The 20,765-nt window shown below is 46.0% G+C and overlaps 2 long non-coding RNA genes across 3 annotated transcripts; both read right to left on the minus strand.

The window, feature by feature from the left end:
* Positions 1–297: 297 nt before the first annotated feature.
* LOC148378245 (uncharacterized) lies at positions 298–1,574 on the minus strand. The gene is made up of 3 exons (XR_015856062.1): positions 1,411–1,574; positions 1,222–1,298; positions 298–754 (listed from the first exon to the last, which is right to left on the minus strand). It is a non-coding gene; the product is annotated as an uncharacterized LOC148378245 (long non-coding RNA).
* Positions 1,575–19,814: 18,240 nt separating this feature from the next.
* On the minus strand, positions 19,815–20,642 carry LOC148378246 (uncharacterized). 2 transcript variants are annotated; one of them, XR_015856047.1, is made up of 4 exons: positions 20,457–20,642; positions 20,302–20,372; positions 20,061–20,165; positions 19,815–19,916 (listed from the first exon to the last, which is right to left on the minus strand). It is a non-coding gene; the product is annotated as an uncharacterized LOC148378246 (long non-coding RNA). The 2 variants fall into 2 exon arrangements; XR_015856046.1 differs by lacking the exon at positions 20,457–20,642 and having other exon boundaries at positions 20,302–20,404.
* Between the last annotated feature and the right edge of the window lie 123 nt (positions 20,643–20,765).

Here is a 20,765-nt window from a genome sequence, read left to right on the forward strand (position 1 = left end):
GGGTCTTCAACACATCGGCGGAGTCAAGGCAGAGTACCTCCTCTTCCTGATGGGGGACAGTTTTAACTGCTGGAGTGCCGTTTAGTGCCTCGAACCTCCCAAAGAAGTTATTTAGACCATTTAGAAAGTCAGCATCAACTACACCCACCGGGGGGGGGGAGGGTGAGTTGTAGTCTGTAATCGCCCGTATGCCTTGCCACATACTCCTGATGTTTTTGACGTCGTGGAAACGATCCTGAAATTTTCGACTGCGGTCTCGCTTCGCTATCCTGATGGCACGGTTCAAGTTGGCTCTCGCTGTCCTCAGTGTCTCCTTGTCGCCAGACTTGAAGGCAGAGTTCCGCGCTCGTAGCGTTTGACGTACCTCCTCAGTCATCCAGGGTCGTTGGTTGCCCCGGGTGATGATATTCTTAGTGGTGCTGACGTCCTCGGTGCATTTGTTGATGTAGGCTGACACAGTCATGGCACACGCATGTCTAATCTACATCGGGAAAACTGGGAGGGAGGGAGGCAGGCAGGGAGGCAGGCAGGGAGGCAGGCAGGGAGGCAGGCAGTGTCTGTCTGTTGAGGTTTTCACCTTGTTCTTCTCCTGCTGAAGTTCTAACTGGACGTCCATCAGTTTGGTTCTCAGCTCGTCATTGGCGGCCTGAAGGGCGTCCGTTCGCTCCGCCTTGGCCCGCCCTGCCGGAGCTCGTTTGGACATCTCTTACTCGAGTCTCGCCCGGTCGTCAGTCAGAGATCACAACATTTGTACCTGGAGAGCACAAACGCAGCGCTGTTTTCCACTGGCTTCGAACTCAACTTCAATCGGTACCGTAACTTACAACATCATAAACATAGAACTAGCTTGACTTATTCATTGAATAAATGCATTTGGTTCTTCAAAACTGCATCACGCAACATAGCGTGACCGAGACGGCCGTTATCCACCTGCGTGAAGTTATTTGGTGAAATGAATGAGATGTTTAAGACACCATCGTTCTGTCTCTATGTAGATGAAGGTAAATAATCGATTGCTGAAGGTCCAAAGGTGTTGTGATAAACAAATAAACATATTAGTGATTAGTGACATATTTGTGATAAACATATTAGGCAGGATAATCACATATGTTAACGTGACTGCCCACACTGTATTTATTTATGGTTATTTGTTAAATCGAGTACTGTTAGACATGAAATAGGAAGTGTTTAACATAAATGGAAGACGAAAGGGGTACTCACCATTGTAGCTCCTGCTGGTCAATGATACGAGCCTCTTCTTGCAGTGGAAAACATACAGCCAACAAACACCGTGGAACCTAAAGGAATGAAATTAAACATTAACATTTAGCCTCAACCAACATTCACAGATACAACGCAACGCAAACTACACAAACGTAAATCTTTTTAAACACAATGAGTTGTACTTACCGTGTACGCTCTAGACGGTCCACTTGCAAGCGGAAAATAAAGATATTTCTGTTGATAATCGTCGTGTTTGTATCCGGTGTCTCGCTCAAGGCCATTGCGCCCACAGATTTGAATTTTGGCGAGAGTTCAGCCTATTGACGTCATTTCCGCGGTGTAATACCCGCATATCTGAAACGGCAAAGTTAAGAGTAGAGTTAAATAAAGTTTTTAGTCAACGCAATAATTTACAACCGTTGACCAGTCGAAATAATCGTCGAAATTTGGCGTCTGTGGCTGGAAGCAGACGCCGAGTTCGACATTCCTCCCAAACGCCACACTCCCTTGCTTTTCAGGGCTAAAAAAAAACAGTTGTAATTACCTTGTACGCTCTAGACGGTCAAGTTGCAAGCTGAAAACAAAAATATTTGCCTTGTTAGTCATCGTGTTACTAACAGCTGTGTCTTGTTTGCCAGAACTGCCGCTTTCCTACTTCCTGTTGCAAGCCACGCCCACGGATTATAATTTTGCCGTGAGTTCCGCCTATTGACGTCATGTCCGCGTCACATGACTGCGACGTAATATTATCTAAAACTGTTTGTGCGGTATTGTGTTGTTCTGTGCGGTATTGTGTTATTCTGTGCGGCGTCGTGTTGTTCTGTGCGGCGTCGTGTTGTTCAGTGCGACGTCGTGTTGTTCAGTGCGGCATGGTGTTGTTCAGTGCGGCATGGTGTTGTTCAGTGCGGCATGGTGTTGTTCAGTGCGGCATAATGTTGTTCAGTGCGGCATAATGTTGTTCAGTGCGGCATGGTGTTGTTCAGTGCGGCATGGTGTTGTTCAGTGCGGCATGGTGTTGTTCAGTGCGGCATAATGTTGTTCAGTGCGCCATAATGTTGTTCAGTGCGGCATGGTGTTGTTCAGTGCGGGATGGTGTTGTTCAGTGCAGGATGGTGTTGTTCAGTGCGGCATGGTGTTGTTCAATGCGGCATGGTGTTGTTCAGTGCGGGATGGTGTTGTTCAGTGCGGCATGGTGTTGTTCAGTGCGGCATAATGTTGTTCAGTGCGGCATGGTGTTGTTCAGTGCGGCATGGTGTTGTTCAGTGCGGCATGGTGTTGTTCAGTGCGGAATGGTGTTGTTCAGTGCGGCATGGTGTTGTTCAGTCCGGGATGGTGTTGTTCAATGCGGGATCGTGTTGTTCAGTGCGGGGTGGTGTTGTTCAGTGCGGGATGGTGTTGTTCAGTGCGGCATGGTGTTGTTCAATGCGGCATGGTGTTGTTCAGTGCGGGATGGTGTTGTTCATTGCGGCATGGTGTTGTTCAGTGCGGCATGGTGTTGTTCAGTGCGGCATGGTGTTGTTCAGTGCGGCATGGTGTTGTTCAGTGCGGCATAATGTTGTTCAGTGCGGCATGGTGTTGTTCAGTGTGGAAAGGTGTTGTTCAGTGCAGGATGGTGTTGTTCAGTGCGGCATGGTGTTGTTCAATGCAGGATCGTGTTGTTCAGTGCAGCATAATGTTGTTCAGTGCAGCATGGTGTTGTTCAGTGCGGCATGGTGTTGTTCAATGCGGCATGGTGTTGTTCACTGCGGGATGGTGTTGTTCAATGCGGGATCGTGTTGTTCAGTGCGGCATAATGTTGTTCAGTGCAGCATGGTGTTGTTCAGTGCGGCATGGTGTTGTTCAGTGCGACATAATGTTGTTTAGTGCGGCATAATGTTGTTCAGTGCGGCATAATGTTGTTCAGTGCGGCATGGTGTTGTTCAGTGCGGCATGGTGTTGTTCAGTGCGGCATGGTGTTGTTCAGTGCAGGATGGTGTTGTTCAGTGCGGCATGGTGTTGTTCAATGCGGCATGGTGTTGTTCAGTGCGGGATGGTGTTGTTCAGTGCAGGATGGTGTTGTTCAGTGCGGCATGGTGTTGTTCAGTGCGGAATGGTGTTGTTCAGTGCGGCATGGTGTTGTTCAGTGCGGCATGGTGTTGTTCAGTGCAGGATGGTGTTGTTCAATGCGGGATCGTGTTGTTCAGTGCGGCATGGTGTTGTTCAGTGCGGCATGGTGTTGTTCAGTGCGGCATAATGTTGTTCAGTGCGGCATGGTGTTGTTCAGTGCGGCATGGTGTTGTTCAGTGCGGCATGGTGTTGTTCAGTGCGGCATGGTGTTGTTCAGTGCGGCATAATGTTGTCCAGTGCGCCATAATGTTGTTCAGTGCGGCATGGTGTTGTTTAGTGCGGGATGGTGTTGTTCAGTGCAGGATGGTGTTGTTCAGTGCGGCATGGTGTTGTTCAATGCGGCATGGTGTTGTTCAGTGCGGGATGGTGTTGTTCAGTGCGGCATGGTGTTGTTCAGTGCGGCATAATGTTGTTCAGTGCGGCATGGTGTTCAGTGCAGCATGGTGTTGTTCAGTGCGGCATGGTGTTGTTCAGTGTGGCATGGTGTTGTTCAGTGCGGAATGGTGTTGTTCAGTGCGGCATGGTGTTGTTCAGTGCGGGATGGTGTTGTTCAATGCGGGATCGTGTTGTTCAGTGCGGGGTGGTGTTGTTCAGTGCAGGATGGTGTTGTTCAGTGCAGGATGGTGTTGTTCAGTGCGGCATGGTGTTGTTCAATGCAGGATCGTGTTGTTCAGTGCAGCATAATGTTGTTCAGTGCAGCATGGTGTTGTTCAGTGCGGCATGGTGTTGTTAAATGCGGCATGGTGTTGTTCAGTGCGGGATGGTGTTGTTCAGTGCGGCATGGTGTTTTTCAGTGTGGCATAATGTTGTTCAGTGCGGCATGGTGTTGTTCAGTGCGGCATGGTGTTGTTCAGTGCAGGATGGTGTTGTTCAGTGCGGCATGGTGTTGTTCAATGCAGGATCGTGTTGTTCAGTGCAGCATAATGTTGTTCAGTGCAGCATGGTGTTGTTCAGTGCGGCATGGTGTTGTTCAATGCGGCATGGTGTTGTTCACTGCGGGATGGTGTTGTTCAATGCGGGATCGTGTTGTTCAGTGCGGCATAATGTTGTTCAGTGCAGCATGGTGTTGTTCAGTGCGGCATGGTGTTGTTCAGTGCGACATAATGTTTAGTGCGGCATAATGTTGTTCAGTGCGGCATGGTGTTGTTCAGTGCGGCATGGTGTTGTTCAGTGCGGCATGGTGTTGTTCAGTGCGGCATGGTGTTGTTCAGTGCAGGATGGTGTTGTTCAGTGCGGCATGGTGTTGTTTAATGCGGCATGGTGTTGTTCAGTGCGGGATGGTGTCGTTCAGTGCAGGATGGTGTCGTTCAGTGCGGCATGGTGTTGTTCAGTGCGGAATGGTGTTGTTCAGTGCGGCATGGTGTTGTTCAGTGCGGCATGGTGTTGTTCAGTGCAGGATGGTGTTGTTCAATGCGGGATCGTGTTGTTCAGTGCGGCATGGTGTTGTTCAGTGCGGCATGGTGTTGTTCAGTGCGGCATAATGTTGTTCAGTGCGGCATGGTGTTGTTCAGTGCGGCATGGTGTTGTTCAGTGCGGCATGGTGTTGTTCAGTGCGGCATGGTGTTGTTCAGTGCGGCATAATGTTGTCCAGTGCGCCATAATGTTGTTCAGTGCGGCATGGTGTTGTTTAGTGCGGGATGGTGTTGTTCAGTGCAGGATGGTGTTGTTCAGTGCGGCATGGTGTTGTTCAATGCGGCATGGTGTTGTTCAGTGCGGGATGGTGTTGTTCAGTGCGGCATGGTGTTGTTCAGTGCGGCATAATGTTGTTCAGTGCGGCATGGTGTTGTTCAGTGCGGCATGGTGTTGTTCATTGCGGCATGGTGTTGTTCAGTGCGGCATGGTGTTGTTCAGTGCGGAATGGTGTTGTTCAGTGCGGCATGGTGTTGTTCAGTGCGGGATGGTGTTCAATGCGGGATCGTGTTGTTCAGTGCGGGGTGGTGTTGTTCAGTGCAGGATGGTGTTGTTCAGTGCAGGATGGTGTTGTTCAGTGGGGCATGGTGTTGTTCAATGCAGGATCGTGTTGTTCAGTGCAGCATAATGTTGTTCAGTGCAGCATGGTGTTGTTCAGTGCGGCATGGTGTTGTTCAATGCGGCATGGTGTTGTTCAGTGCGGGATGGTGTTGTTCAGTGCGGCATGGTGTTTTTCAGTGCGGCATAATGTTGTTCAGTGCGGCATGGTGTTGTTCAGTGCGGCATGGTGTTGTTCAGTGCGACATAATGTTGTTCAGTGCGGCATAATGTTGTTCAGTGCGGCATGGTGTTGTTCAGTGCGGCATGGTGTTGTTCAGTGCGGCATGGTGTTGTTCAGTGCGGCATGGTGTTGTTCAGTGCAGGATGGTGTTGTTCAGTGCAGGATGGTGTTGTTCAATGCGGCATGGTGTTGTTCAGTGCGGGATGGTGTTGTTCAGTGCAGGATGGTGTTGTTCAGTGCGGCATGGTGTTGTTCAGTGCGGAATGGTGTTGTTCAGTGCGGCATGGTGTTGTTCAGTGCGGCATGGTGTTGTTCAGTGCAGGATGGTGTTGTTCAATGCGGGATGGTGTTGTTCAGTGCGGGATGGTGTTGTTCAGTGCAGGATGGTGTTGTTCAGTGCGGCATGGTGTTGTTCAATGCGGCATGGTGTTGTTCAGTGCAGGATGGTGTTGTTCAGTGCGGCATGGTGTTGTTCAATGCGGCATGGTGTTGTTCAATGCGGCATGGTGTTGTTCAGTGCGGCATGGTGTTGTTCAGTGCGGCATGGTGTTGTTCAGTGCAGCGTAATGTTGTTCAGTGCGGCATGGTGTTGTTCAGTGCGGAATGGTGTTGTTCAGTGCGGCATGGTGTTGTTCAGTGCAGGATGGTGTTGTTCAGTGCGGCATGGTGTTGCTCAGTGCGGCATGGTGTTGTTCAGTGCGGGATGGTGTTGTTCATTGCGGCATGGTGTTGTTCAGTGCGGCATGGTGTTGTTCAGTGCGGCATGGTGTTGTTCAGTGCGGCATAATGTTGTTCAGTGCGCCATAATGTTGTTCAGTGCGGCATGGTGTTGTTCAGTGCGGGATGGTGTTGTTCAGTGCAGGATGGCGTTGTTCAGTGCGGCATGGTGTTGTTCAGTGCGGCATGGTGTTGTTCAGTGCGGCATAATGTTGTTCAGTGCGGCATAATGTTGTTCAGTGCGGGATGGTGTTGTTCATTGCGGCATGGTGTTGTTCAGTGCGGCATGGTGTTGTTCAGTGCGGGATGGTGTTGTTCAGTGCAGGATGGTGTTGTTCAGTGCGGCATGGTGTTGTTCAGTGCGGCATGGTGTTGTTCATTTCGGCATAATGTTGTTCAGTGCGGCATAATGTTGTTCAGTGCGGCATAATGTTGTTCAGTGCGGCATAATGTTGTTCAGTGCGGGATGGTGTTGTTCATTGCGGCATGGTGTTGTTCAGTGCGGCATGGTGTTGTTCAGTGCGGCATGGTGTTGTTCAGTGCGGCATAATGTTGTTCAGTGCGGCATAATGTTGTTCAGTGCGGCATGGTGTTGTTCAGTGCGGGATGGTGTTGTTCAGTGCGGGATGGTGTTGTTCAGTGCGGCATGGTGTTCAATGCGGAATGGTGTTGTTCAGTGCAGGATGGTGTTGTTCAGTGCGGGATGGTGTTCAATGCGGGATCGTGTTGTTCAGTGCGGGGTGGTGTTGTTCAGTGCAGGATGGTGTTGTTCAGTGCAGGATGGTGTTGTTCAGTGGGGCATGGTGTTGTTCAATGCAGGATCGTGTTGTTCAGTGCAGCATAATGTTGTTCAGTGCAGCATGGTGTTGTTCAGTGCGGCATGGTGTTGTTCAATGCGGCATGGTGTTGTTCAGTGCGGGATGGTGTTGTTCAGTGCGGCATGGTGTTTTTCAGTGCGGCATAATGTTGTTCAGTGCGGCATGGTGTTGTTCAGTGCGGCATGGTGTTGTTCAGTGCGACATAATGTTGTTCAGTGCGGCATAATGTTGTTCAGTGCGGCATGGTGTTGTTCAGTGCGGCATGGTGTTGTTCAGTGCGGCATGGTGTTGTTCAGTGCGGCATGGTGTTGTTCAGTGCAGGATGGTGTTGTTCAGTGCAGGATGGTGTTGTTCAATGCGGCATGGTGTTGTTCAGTGCGGGATGGTGTTGTTCAGTGCAGGATGGTGTTGTTCAGTGCGGCATGGTGTTGTTCAGTGCGGAATGGTGTTGTTCAGTGCGGCATGGTGTTGTTCAGTGCGGCATGGTGTTGTTCAGTGCAGGATGGTGTTGTTCAATGCGGGATGGTGTTGTTCAGTGCGGGATGGTGTTGTTCAGTGCAGGATGGTGTTGTTCAGTGCGGCATGGTGTTGTTCAATGCGGCATGGTGTTGTTCAGTGCAGGATGGTGTTGTTCAGTGCGGCATGGTGTTGTTCAATGCGGCATGGTGTTGTTCAATGCGGCATGGTGTTGTTCAGTGCGGCATGGTGTTGTTCAGTGCGGCATGGTGTTGTTCAGTGCAGCGTAATGTTGTTCAGTGCGGCATGGTGTTGTTCAGTGCGGAATGGTGTTGTTCAGTGCGGCATGGTGTTGTTCAGTGCAGGATGGTGTTGTTCAGTGCGGCATGGTGTTGCTCAGTGCGGCATGGTGTTGTTCAGTGCGGGATGGTGTTGTTCATTGCGGCATGGTGTTGTTCAGTGCGGCATGGTGTTGTTCAGTGCGGCATGGTGTTGTTCAGTGCGGCATAATGTTCAGTGCGCCATAATGTTGTTCAGTGCGGCATGGTGTTGTTCAGTGCGGGATGGTGTTGTTCAGTGCAGGATGGCGTTGTTCAGTGCGGCATGGTGTTGTTCAGTGCGGCATGGTGTTGTTCAGTGCGGCATAATGTTGTTCAGTGCGGCATAATGTTGTTCAGTGCGGGATGGTGTTGTTCATTGCGGCATGGTGTTGTTCAGTGCGGCATGGTGTTGTTCAGTGCGGGATGGTGTTGTTCAGTGCAGGATGGTGTTGTTCAGTGCGGCATGGTGTTGTTCAGTGCGGCATGGTGTTGTTCATTTCGGCATAATGTTGTTCAGTGCGGCATAATGTTGTTCAGTGCGGCATAATGTTGTTCAGTGCGGCATAATGTTGTTCAGTGCGGGATGGTGTTGTTCATTGCGGCATGGTGTTGTTCAGTGCGGCATGGTGTTGTTCAGTGCGGCATGGTGTTGTTCAGTGCGGCATAATGTTGTTCAGTGCGGCATAATGTTGTTCAGTGCGGCATGGTGTTGTTCAGTGCGGGATGGTGTTGTTCAGTGCGGGATGGTGTTGTTCAGTGCGGCATGGTGTTCAATGCGGAATGGTGTTGTTCAGTGCAGGATGGTGTTGTTCAGTGCGGCATGGTGTTGTTCAGTGCGGCATAATGTTGTTCAGTGCGGCATGGTGTTGTTCAGTGCGGCATGGTGTTGTTCAGTGCGGCATGGTGTTGTTCAGTGCGGCATAATGTTGTTCAGTGCGGCATGGTGTTGTTCAGTGCGGCATGGTGTTGTTCAGTGCGGCATGGTGTTGTTCAGTGCGGCATGGTGTTGTTCAGTGCGGGATGGTGTTGTTCAGTGCAGGATGGTGTTGTTCAGTGCGGCATGGTGTTGTTCAGTGCGGCATGGTGTTGTTCATTTCGGCATAATGTTGTTCAGTGCGGCATAATGTTGTTTAGTGCGGCATGGTGATGTTCAGTGCGGGATGGTGTTGTTCAGTGCGTTATAATGTTGTTCAGTGCGGCATGGTGTTGTTCAGTGCGGCATGGTGTTGTTCAGTGCGGCATGGTGTTGTTCAGTGCGGCATAATGTTGTTCAGTGCGGCATAATGTTGTTCAGTGCGGCATGGTGTTGTTCAGTGCGGGATGGTGTTGTTCAGTGCGGGATGGTGTTGTTCAGTGCGGCATGGTGTTCAATGCGGAATGGTGTTGTTCAGTGCAGGATGGTGTTGTTCAGTGCGGCATGGTGTTGTTCAGTGCGGCATAATGTTGTTCAGTGCGGCATGGTGTTGTTCAGTGCGGCATGGTGTTGTTCAGTGCGGCATGGTGTTGTTCAGTGCGGCATAATGTTGTTCAGTGCGGCATGGTGTTGTTCAGTGCGGCATGGTGTTGTTCAGTGCGGCATAATGTTCAGTGCGGCATAATGTTGTTCAGTGCGGCATAATGTTGTTCAGTGCGGCATGGTGTTGTTCAGTGCGGGATGGTGTTGTTCAGTGCAGGATGGTGTTGTTCAGTGCGGCATGGTGTCTTTCAGTGCGGCATGGTGTCGTTCAGTGCGGCATGGTGTCTTTCAGTGCGGCATGGTGTCGTTCAGTGAGGCATGGTGTTGTTCAGTGCGGCATGGTGTTGTTTAGTGCGGCATGGTGTTGTTCAGTGCGGGATGGTGTTGTTCAGTGTGGCATGGTGTTCAGTGCGGCATGGTGTTGTTCAGTGCGGTATCGTGTTGTTCAGTGCGGTATCGTGTTTCTCAGTGCGGTATCGTGTTGTTCAGTGCAGTATCGTTGTGTTGTTCGTATTGTGTTTAACACTTAGCCTCTAACACTTAGCCTCTAACACTTAGCCTCTAGCATCTAGAAGGTAAATAAATAGGAAGGAAGGACTCACCGGTGACGTCTTCGCCCACGTCCAAGCGTTGTACTTTGTATTTTCATCCTTCTGACAGTGGAAAACATAGCCAACAAACACCGTGGTACCTAAACGAATGAAAGAAAACTATCATTTGGCCACAACCAACATTCACAGATACAACACAATGTGACGTGCGGGGTTGAGGTTAAAGGTTGAGTGAAGGGCCCTCGTTTTAAACTACTTTTTTGAAAAGGATTGGGAACAAGTAAGACGTATTTAATTTATTTAATGGGAAGTAGTAAGAGCTATTGAATTTAATCTATGTATTATATTCTATTGTATTGTATTCTGTTGTATTCTTTTGGATTGTATTCACACTAACCCCACTAAAACTTCAGCCCACAAAAACTCGCCTCTGGCGCCTAGCCTCTGGCACTTAGCCTCTAACACTTAGCCTTTAACACTTAGCCTTTAACACTTAGCCTTTAACACTTAGCCTAGAAGGTGAATAAATAGGGTTAAAGGTTGAGTGAAGGGACCTCGTTTTAAACAACTTTTTTGTAAAGGAGTGGGAACAAGTAAGACGTATTTAATTTATTTAATGGGAAGTAGTAAGACTTATTAAATTTATTTAATCTACTTTTCTTCCCAGGCAAAATTTGATGTGCTGCAATTCCAAATTTCCAAAGTGAATGAAGGAATGAAGTCCTTTAAATTATGATTTTGTATAAATACTAGGCATTAACACAAAATCGACGGCACAAAATGGGCAGACTTTACTTGTTTGAAAAGGACTGGTTACAAGACAGACTTTTTTAATTTATTTAATGGGAAGAAGACTTATTTAGTTTAATTGATCTATTTTTGTTCCCTGGCAAAATTCGATTTGCTGCAATTCCAAATTTCCAAAGTGAATGAAGGAAAGAAGTCGTTTAAATTATGATTTTGTTTAAATACTAGGCATAGACACAAAATCTACGGCACAAAATGGGCAGACTTTACTTGTTTGAAGAGGACTGGTTACAAGACAGACTTTTCTGATTTATTTAATGGGAAGAAGACTTATTTAGTTTATTTAATCTATTTTTGTTCCCTGGCAAAATTGGATTTGCTGAAATTGTATTTTGCCAAATCTTGCCTTGAGACCTGATAGGAAGTATTAAACGCTTAGTTAAATCAATACAAGTTGGTAATAAGAGCGAGTAATGTTGGTTGAACCGATGAATGAAGGTTGAAAGCAATTTAAATTATGACTTTGTATAAATACTAGATATTAACAGAACATCTACTGCGCGAAATGGGCAGAGTTTACTTGTTTGAGAAGGAGTGGCTTATTCAAAACTAAGATTTATTTAATCTGTTTGTTCCCAGGCAAAATTGGATGTGATGCAATTCCAAATTTCACCACATGATGGTGCCCAATTTTGACTTCATAGGACATATTAAACACTTAGCTTGTTATTATGTTCAAGGTAATCAGATTTGTTTATTATTCTAATGGCCTCTTCAAAACTATTCTGGATTACTACTTTGGATCTATTCTACATTACTTGGCAACAACATACTCTGTAACAGATTAGGCAGTATAATCATATCTGTTAACTTGAGAGTGCCCACACTCAATCTACTTATCGTGATGTGTTAAATCAATTACTGTTAGACATTATTTGTCTGATAATCTACCAAATCTTTGAATTGAAGAATTTGTGATTTAATTAATAGCTTGTTGTTATGTTAAGGGTAATCAGACTTGTATATAATTCTAATGGCCTTCTTTTGAAAACTATTCTGAATTACAACTTTGGATCTTATATTACTTTGCAACAATCTACTCCGTGACAGATTAGGCAGTATAATCACATATGTTAACTTCAGTGCCCACACTGTATTTATTTATGGTTATTTGTTAAATCAAGTACTGTTAGACATGAAATAGGAAGTGTTTAACATAAATGTTATGGCTACTCACCATTGTAGCTCGCTCCTGGTCAATGATACGAGCCTCTTCTTGCAGTGGAAAACTTGCAGCCAACAAACACCGTGGAACCTAAAGGAATGAAATTAAACAGTAACATTTCGCCTCGACCAATTTTCACACGTACAACGCAACGCGGCTACACTTCTGCTATTACAAACGTAAATCTCCTTAAACACAATGAGTGTTACTTACCGTGTACGCTCTAGACGGTCCAGTTGCAAGCAGAAAATAAAGATATTTCTGTTGATAATCGTCGCTGCTCAGTGGCTCACGGCCATCGCGCCAACAGATTTGAATTTTGGCGGAGGTTCGGGCAATTACGTCATATCCACGGCACATGACTGCGACGTAATACCCGCTTATCTGAAACGGCAGTTAAAAGTAGAGTTACATCAAGTTTTCTTGGAACCTAAACGAATGAAAGAAAACTATCATTTGGCCACAACCAACATTCACAGATACAACACAACGTGCGGGGTTGGGGTTAAAGATTGAGTGAAGGGCCCTCGTTTTAAACTACTGTTTTGAAAAGGAGTGGGAACAAGTAAGACGTATTTAATTTATTTAATGGGAAGTAGTAAGACTTATTAAATTTATTTAATCTACTTTTCTTCCCAGGCAAAATTTGATGTGCTGCAATTCCAAATTTCCAAAGTGAATGAAGGAATGAAGTCCTTTAAATTATGATTTTGTATAAATACTAGGCATTAACACAAAATCGACGGCACAAAATGGGCAGACTTTACTTGTTTGAAAAGGACTGGTTACAAGACAGACTTTTTTAATTTATTTAATGGGAAGAAGACTTATTTAGTTTAATTGATCTATTTTTGTTCCCTGCCAAAATTCGATTTGCTGCAATTCCAAATTTCCAAAGTGAATGAAGGAAAGAAGTCGTTTAAATTATGATTTTGTTTAAATACTAGGCATAGACACAAAATCTACGGCACAAAATGGGCAGACTTTACTTGTTTGAAGAGGACTGGTTACAAGACAGACTTTTCTGATTTATTTAATGGGAAGAGGACTTATTTAGTTTATTTAATCTATTTTTGTTCCCTGGCAAAATTGGATTTGCTGAAATTGTATTTTGCCAAATCTCGATTTGAGACCTGATAGGAAGTATTAAACGCTTAGTTAAATCAATACAAGTTGGTAATAAGAGCGAGTAATGTTGGTTGAACCGATGAATGAAGGTTGAAAGCAATTTAAATTATGACTTTGTATAAATACTAGATATTAACAGAACATCTACTGCGCAAAATGGGCAGAGTTTACTTGTTTGAGAAGGAGTGGCTTATTCAAAACTAAGATTTATGTAATCTGTTTGTTCCCAGGCAAAATTGGATGTGATGCAATTCCAAATTTCACCACATGATGGTGCCCAATTTTGACTTCATAGGACATATTAAACACTTAGCTTGTTATTATGTTCAAGGTAATCAGATTTGTTTATCATTCTAATGGCCTCTTCAAAACTATTCTGGATTACTACTTTGGATCTATTCTACATTACTTGGCAACAACATACTCTGTAACAGATTAGGCAGTATAATCACATATGTTAACTTGAGAGTGCCCACACTCAATCTACTTATCGTGATGTGTTAAATCAATTACTGTTAGACATTATTTGTCTGATAATCTACCAAATCTTTGAATTGAAGAATTTGTGATTTAATTAATAGCTTGTTCAGGGTAATCAGACTTGTATATAATTCTAATGGCCTTCTTTTGAAAACTATTCTGAATTACAACTTTGGATCTTATATTACTTTGCAACAATCTACTCCGTGACAGATTAGGCAGTATAATCACATATGTTAACTTCAGTGCCCACACTGTATTTATTTATGGTTATTTGTTAAATCAAGTACTGTTAGACATGAAATAGGAAGTGTTTAACATAAATGTTATGGCTACTCACCATTGTAGCTCGCTCCTGGTCAATGATACGAGCCTCTTCTTGCAGTGGAAAACTTGCAGCCAACAAACACCGTGGAACCTAAAGGAATGAAATTAAACATTAACTTTTCGCCTCGACCAATTTTCACACGTACAACGCAACGCGGCTACACTTCTGCTATTACAAACGTAAATCTCCTTAAACACAATGAGTGTTACTTACCGTGTACGCTCTAGACGGTCCAGTTGCAAGCAGAAAATAAAGATATTTCTGTTGATAATCGTCGCTGCTCAGTGGCTCACGGCCATCGCGCCAACAGATTTGAATTTTGGCGGAGGTTCGGGCAATTACGTCATATCCGCGGCATTTGACTGCGACGTAATACCCGCTTATCTGAAACGGCAGTTAAAAGTAGAGTTACATCAAGTTTTCTTGGAACCTAAACGAATGAAAGAAAACTATCATTTGGCCACAACCAACATTCACAGATACAACACAACGTGCGGGGTTGAGGTTAAAGATTGAGTGAAGGGCCCTCGTTTTAAACTACTGTTTTGAAAAGGAGTGGGAACAAGTAAGACGTATTTAATTTATTTAATGGGAAGTAGTAAGACTTATTAAATTTATTTAATCTACTTTTCTTCCCAGGCAAAATTTGATGTGCTGCAATTCCAAATTTCCAAAGTGAATGAAGGAATGAAGTCCTTTAAATTATGATTTTGTATAAATACTAGGCATTAACACAAAATCGACGGCACAAAATGGGCAGACTTTACTTGTTTGAAAAGGACTGGTTACAAGACAGACTTTTTTAATTTATTTAATGGGAAGAAGACTTATTTAGTTTAATTGATCTATTTTTGTTCCCTGCCAAAATTCGATTTGCTGCAATTCCAAATTTCCAAAGTGAATGAAGGAAAGAAGTCGTTTAAATTATGATTTTGTTTAAATACTAGGCATAGACACAAAATCTACGGCACAAAATGGGCAGACTTTACTTGTTTGAAGAGGACTGGTTACAAGACAGACTTTTCTGATTTATTTAATGGGAAGAGGACTTATTTAGTTTATTTAATCTATTTTTGTTCCCTGGCAAAATTGGATTTGCTGAAATTGTATTTTGCCAAATCTCGATTTGAGACCTGATAGGAAGTATTAAACGCTTAGTTAAATCAATACAAGTTGGTAATAAGAGCGAGTAATGTTGGTTGAACCGATGAATGAAGGTTGAAAGCAATTTAAATTATGACTTTGTATAAATACTAGATATTAACAGAACATCTACTGCGCAAAATGGGCAGAGTTTACTTGTTTGAGAAGGAGTGGCTTATTCAAAACTAAGATTTATGTAATCTGTTTGTTCCCAGGCAAAATTGGATGTGATGCAATTCCAAATTTCACCACATGATGGTGCCCAATTTTGACTTCATAGGACATATTAAACACTTAGCTTGTTATTATGTTCAAGGTAATCAGATTTGTTTATCATTCTAATGGCCTCTTCAAAACTATTCTGGATTACTACTTTGGATCTATTCTACATTACTTGGCAACAACATACTCTGTAACAGATTAGGCAGTATAATCACATATGTTAACTTGAGAGTGCCCACACTCAATCTACTTATCGTGATGTGTTAAATCAATTACTGTTAGACATTATTTGTCTGATAATCTACCAAATCTTTGAATTGAAGAATTTGTGATTTAATTAATAGCTTGTTCAGGGTAATCAGACTTGTATATAATTCTAATGGCCTTCTTTTGAAAACTATTCTGAATTACAACTTTGGATCTTATATTACTTTGCAACAATCTACTCGGTGACAGATTAGGCAGTATAATCACATATGTTAACTTCAGTGCCCACACTGTATTTATTTATGGTTATTTGTTAAATCAAGTACTGTTAGACATGAAATAGGAAGTGTTTAACATAAATGTTATGGCTACTCACCATTGTAGCTCGCTCCTGGTCAATGATATGAGCCTCTTCTTGCAGTGGAAAACTTGCAGCCAACAAACACCGTGGAACCTAAAGGAATGAAATTAAACATTAACATTTCGCCCGGACCAACATTCACACGTACAACGCAACGCGGCTACACTTCTGCTATTACAAACGTAAATCTCCTTAAACACAACGAGTGTTACTTACCGTGTACGCTCTAGGCAAAATTGGATGTGATGCAATTCCAAATCTATCTGAAACGGCAGTTAAAAGTAGAGTTACATCAAGTTTTCTTTTTTAATCAACACAATCATTTACAACCGTTGACCAGAAAGAATCGTCGAAATTCGACGTCCCCCACAAACGCCACGCTCACTCGCTTTTCAGGGCAACAAAAGTACTTCTTTTTAAAAACGATGAGTTGTACTTACCGTGTACGCTCTGGACGGTCCAGTTGCAAGCAGAAAATAAAAATATTTCTCTTGTTAGTCGTATGTTACCATCCGCTGTGTCTTTGTCAACATCGCCGCCATTTTCCTACTTCCTGCTGCGAGCCACGCCCACGGATTTAAATTTGGGCGGAAGCTCTTTCCATTGGCGTCGTTTTCGCGTATAGCAAATCCGATTGGTTGGGAAGGGGGCACGGTTATGCAGCCGAGGAGTCCTGTGATCGGTGGGATGTAAAGTAGGCGTCGACGTCACGTCCGCGTCACGTGACCACGACGTGGCAGACGTCAAATAGCAACCGCTGTTTTGTTTAGTAGACTTACAGTTGTTATGCATTGACATAATGGCGCACACACCAAATAGATTTAAATAAATTAAATAATTCTTCTGCCCACTCTCTTTTAAACAAGTTAACTCTCCCCGCGGATTTGAATTCCGGCGAAAGTTACGCCCATCGACGTCACGTATGTCACGTGACCACGACGTGGCAGATGTCATATAGCAACCGCTGTTTTGTTTAGTAGATTTACAGTTGTTATGCATTGGCATAATGGTGTGCACTCAAAATAGATTTAAATAAATTAAATATTTCTTCTGCCTACTCCCTTTTAAACAAGTTAACTCTGCCCACGTCCATTGACGTCTTGTCTGCGTCACGTGACCACGACGTAGCGACGTCATATAGTAACCGCTGTTTTGACCAGTAGACTTAGTTATTATGCGTTGACATAATGGCGCACTGGTTAGCATGGCCACCTCTTAAGCATGATGATGCGGGTTCGACGCCTGATCAATGTTAGCATGGAGTGAGCTGAAGTGCATGGCGCTGAAGATTTGAATCTTTGAAATGCGCTGAGGTCTGACATATCAGGCAGAATGGTTTGCCATCACGTTCAACAAAAAATAGAAACTTTCCCACTCTGATTAAAACGTCCTGTGTTCATCTACGTATTTTCGTTTTGCTGTGCATCTTTTCCCTGCCATTTCGAGAGCCCAATTGACACTCATAGTTTAAAGAAATGTGTTTGCCCATCCTACTTTGTGGAATTTCACCACATGCGCTTTTGACCAAAATACCAAATTGAACTCAAGTGAAGCCAACACGCACAACCCCCCCCCCCCCCCCCCCCACACACACACACACACAAATGTTGATATGAACATAAAAGAGCCGCATGCGGTTCGGGAGTTGCGGCTTGGCCAAACCTGTACTATACAACTTTATTTGTATAAAATTTTCACAACAGCTGTCACACAAACAAAGCGGGAAAAACCGAAGACGTGCGTGTTCCGCCCACGCTGGATTTATTTGCACCTTTGAAAAGACACCGTATTGCCGCAGATGTGGCAAAGAGTACTTTTGGGCATCTGAGACGGAAGGATGTCCAAAGCATCACGTCACCTGCTCTGGTAGGCATGGTGGTGGGACGTTGAGGTCAACCGCTTTGGGGTTGGCTGACTCTTTGATCGCAGGATGCCACACACTTGAAGACAGAAGCAGAAAAGCAGAGCTAAATGCAAAATGTACTCACCGGTGACTCCAATTTTTTTCCCCCCTGAAGAAACAGCTGGACGGGTGGCCCCGGCTGGCCAGTGGGACTCTTGTTATTCTGACCCTTTTTAGTGCGCGTTTGGGGCAACAACCGTTTTTTGTGGCGCTCTCTTCTGGTTCAAAAGTGCCCTGCATGTGAATTTGCTTTTCCTGCCTTCTGATTGGATGAGCGCCGGTGTGACGCGGTGCCTCTGTCACCGTGGCGGGGGGTATACGTTGGCATCGGAGCGTCTGCCAACGTCTGAGACCGGCTGGCAGTGTATCGGAGGTGTCGAGTGCGGTGCCGCTGGAGCTCACTCACCAGCTGGTGTTAGGGCCACAGAATGAAGGCCAAGGAGAAGAATAGAAAGAGAAACAGAAACTTCTCCTCCAATTGTTTGATTTGTCTCTTCTGAGCTTCGATGAATTCTTTCAGCTCTTTGTTCCTCTAGGACGGACAAATGGAAAGTGGCATTCAAAAGCCAGTAAGCGTGCAAGTAAGTGCCGGGCTGGCTTTGGGCCCTTACCTGTTGCGCGCTGTGCAGCAGATCCATTCTCTCTTGGAGGATGCAAGCGTCGCGCTCCCTCAACTCGCACATCAGGGCTCGCTTCCATTGGTCCACGGCGCTCCTAAGCTCTTCTCTCTGATCCGCCGTCAGCACGTCATTCACGCCAGCGTGGCTGGCTTTTTCGCCGTCCGTGGCGGGGCAGTCCCGCTGCGGTAGCGCCTCGTACAACATGGCCTCCAGCTCCAGGATCCTCTGGGCCGCAATCCTCGTCCATCAGTGGTCCGGCGGGAGATTTGAGGGCGGCTTACCTTATGAGCCTGGTCCATGGAACACTTCCTGAAGTCCAACTCTTCATCCAGGTAGCCCTTCTGCTTGCAGAACATATCCTAGCACAGCTCAAGGTCAGAATTGTTGGGGCACATTGCCGGAGTTCCCCTTGGCTGATGTCGCGTGTCTGTCTACCTTCTCACTTTCAATGTCCAACATCTTCTGTTGAAGTGCTGACTTGGTCACTTTGATGTATTCTAACCACTGAGGAAAGGCTGCTGTCACATAAGCAGAATGCGAGAGCGTGCGTGGACGTGCGCGTTACCTTCTCGGCTAGGGTGAGAAGGGTCCTGGCGTGAATCACGACCACCTGCTCCTCGTTGGTGAGATTCTGCAAGAGCCCAAAGGCACAGCGTCAACAAGCTTCTTTCAGCGCAAAGCCTTCCAAAAGTCACATTTGAGCCGCCGAGTCTCGTGGAGTGCGAACATAAGGAGTTCGACATACACTTACGGCGTTATAGCCCAGGATGTCCAGCTTCTTCATCAGATCACTGATGACGATGTCCGGGGGAAAGGCGCAAGGAGCAATGTAAGGTGTTCTGGGACCTCGGGTTAAGGTTAGGGTTGCGAGGGACGCCTTACGTACGCTCACGCCCTCGGCCTCGCAGTAAATCTGCAAAGGGCTGAGGCCGTCTGGGAAACGGACTTGCAGAAACTTCAAGACGGGGGAGCGCCACTCCCTCTCCTGAAAGGCAGAGGCATGCATCCGTCCGTCCGTCCGTCCGTCCGTCCGTCACATCTCTGGCCTCAACACGCTTGTGCGAGTCTTCCCACCTCCAGCTCCAGGATGCGGAACTCAAGCAGTTCGTTTTGGTCTCGGATATCCTGGATGTGCTCTTTCAGACGCGCTTCTTCCGCCTCCATCCGCCTGACCTGAAAAGACAGTCAGACCTCATCTGCGGGGCTTCCCGACAGGTGTGACGCCAAGCGACTCCGCCCAGCGCCTTTCTTTCCGTCACCTTTTCGGCCAACTGCTGATTGCTCTGACGCAGCAGCTGCTTCTCCTCCACCCACTTGACATTCTAGAAGAGACAAACGCGTGGACAGCTTTGGAATGTTGTGTCATTTTCATCCACAAATTCTTTGGTTGACTGGAAAATGACATTTGCTTTTCATCAGCGCTGACTCCAGATCTGCTACTCTGCTTTGATAGTGACCCATTTCTACCATCAGCTTTTCTCTGGTCTGAAAGGAGGAGGAGGGAGGCTCCTCCTCCTCCTTTCAGACCAGAGAACACCCGAGGCTGGGTGAGAACGGGGAGGCTGCGACCCGGCCGGGGGTTGCGGGAAGGGGCGCCACCTTGATCTCCTTCTCGGCGTCGTAGTCCCCTTTCGCTGGTCTGGGCTAGCAGAGCGTAGGCTCGTTGCAGCGCTTGATATTCTTGCGTCAGCTGGCGGTAGCGAAGCTCCGCCTCTTCATGCACACACCAATGCAACACAGCACTAGTACCAGAATCAGTCAGACCGGCGACAAAGCACCCGCGACGCAAAGACGAGTCCGATTCCAGGCTGAAGAGGAATGTTTGGTGCCAATACGCTGGCAGAAATGGCGGGCTACCTCTTCGGGTTCCGTGTCGGGGGTTCTGTCGGTGTGAAAAGACAAGGACGATCCGTCCGAGTCCACCAACACGTCTTCGTCGTAGCCGTAAAATGTTTCGATGACCTGCGGGCGCGGAAGCAAACATCTCTCTGAACAAACTGAAGCGACACCTCACGATGAATCGACGAGAGGAACGATAGCGAGAAAAAGGCCATTTCATCTTGCGCAACACCAAGCAGCCGCAAACAAACAGACTCACCTTGCAGGACCTCACGCTTTGTTCCTCCTCAGAGATTCTCGACGTCGGTATCGTGGCAGCAAATCTCTCTCCTGTCGACACAAATAATCCGCCTTTGAGATTCTTTGGATGCAAAGGGAACGAACGGCTCCGGCGCAGAAACAAACGCGACTCACAATGACATTTCTGACATGAGCTCCTGTCTCCAGAGCCTGAAAAACACGTCACCGGCGATGATTGGAGGGACGCTCGTCTTTTCCAAAAGTGACAACTACAGGGTGTGTCAGGGTTTTCCAGATTATCTTTATCGTATCATTGTGTTGCTTTGACTTTGACTGCGACCTGTAATAAATAATATTATTTATCCCTTATTTATCCCTATCGCTTATCCCTTCCTACACAAAGTCGTAAAACACCCCTTGCTATGTTTTGACTAGAGGTCAAGGGCTTCCTCTATTCAATCCACTCTTACACCCACCCTGTTT

This window comes from Syngnathus floridae, unplaced genomic scaffold (genome assembly GCF_059516105.1).
Source record: "Syngnathus floridae isolate MCC-2025c unplaced genomic scaffold, RoL_Sflo_1.0 HiC_scaffold_56, whole genome shotgun sequence".
Classification (NCBI taxonomy): Eukaryota; Metazoa; Chordata; class Actinopteri; order Syngnathiformes; family Syngnathidae; genus Syngnathus; species Syngnathus floridae.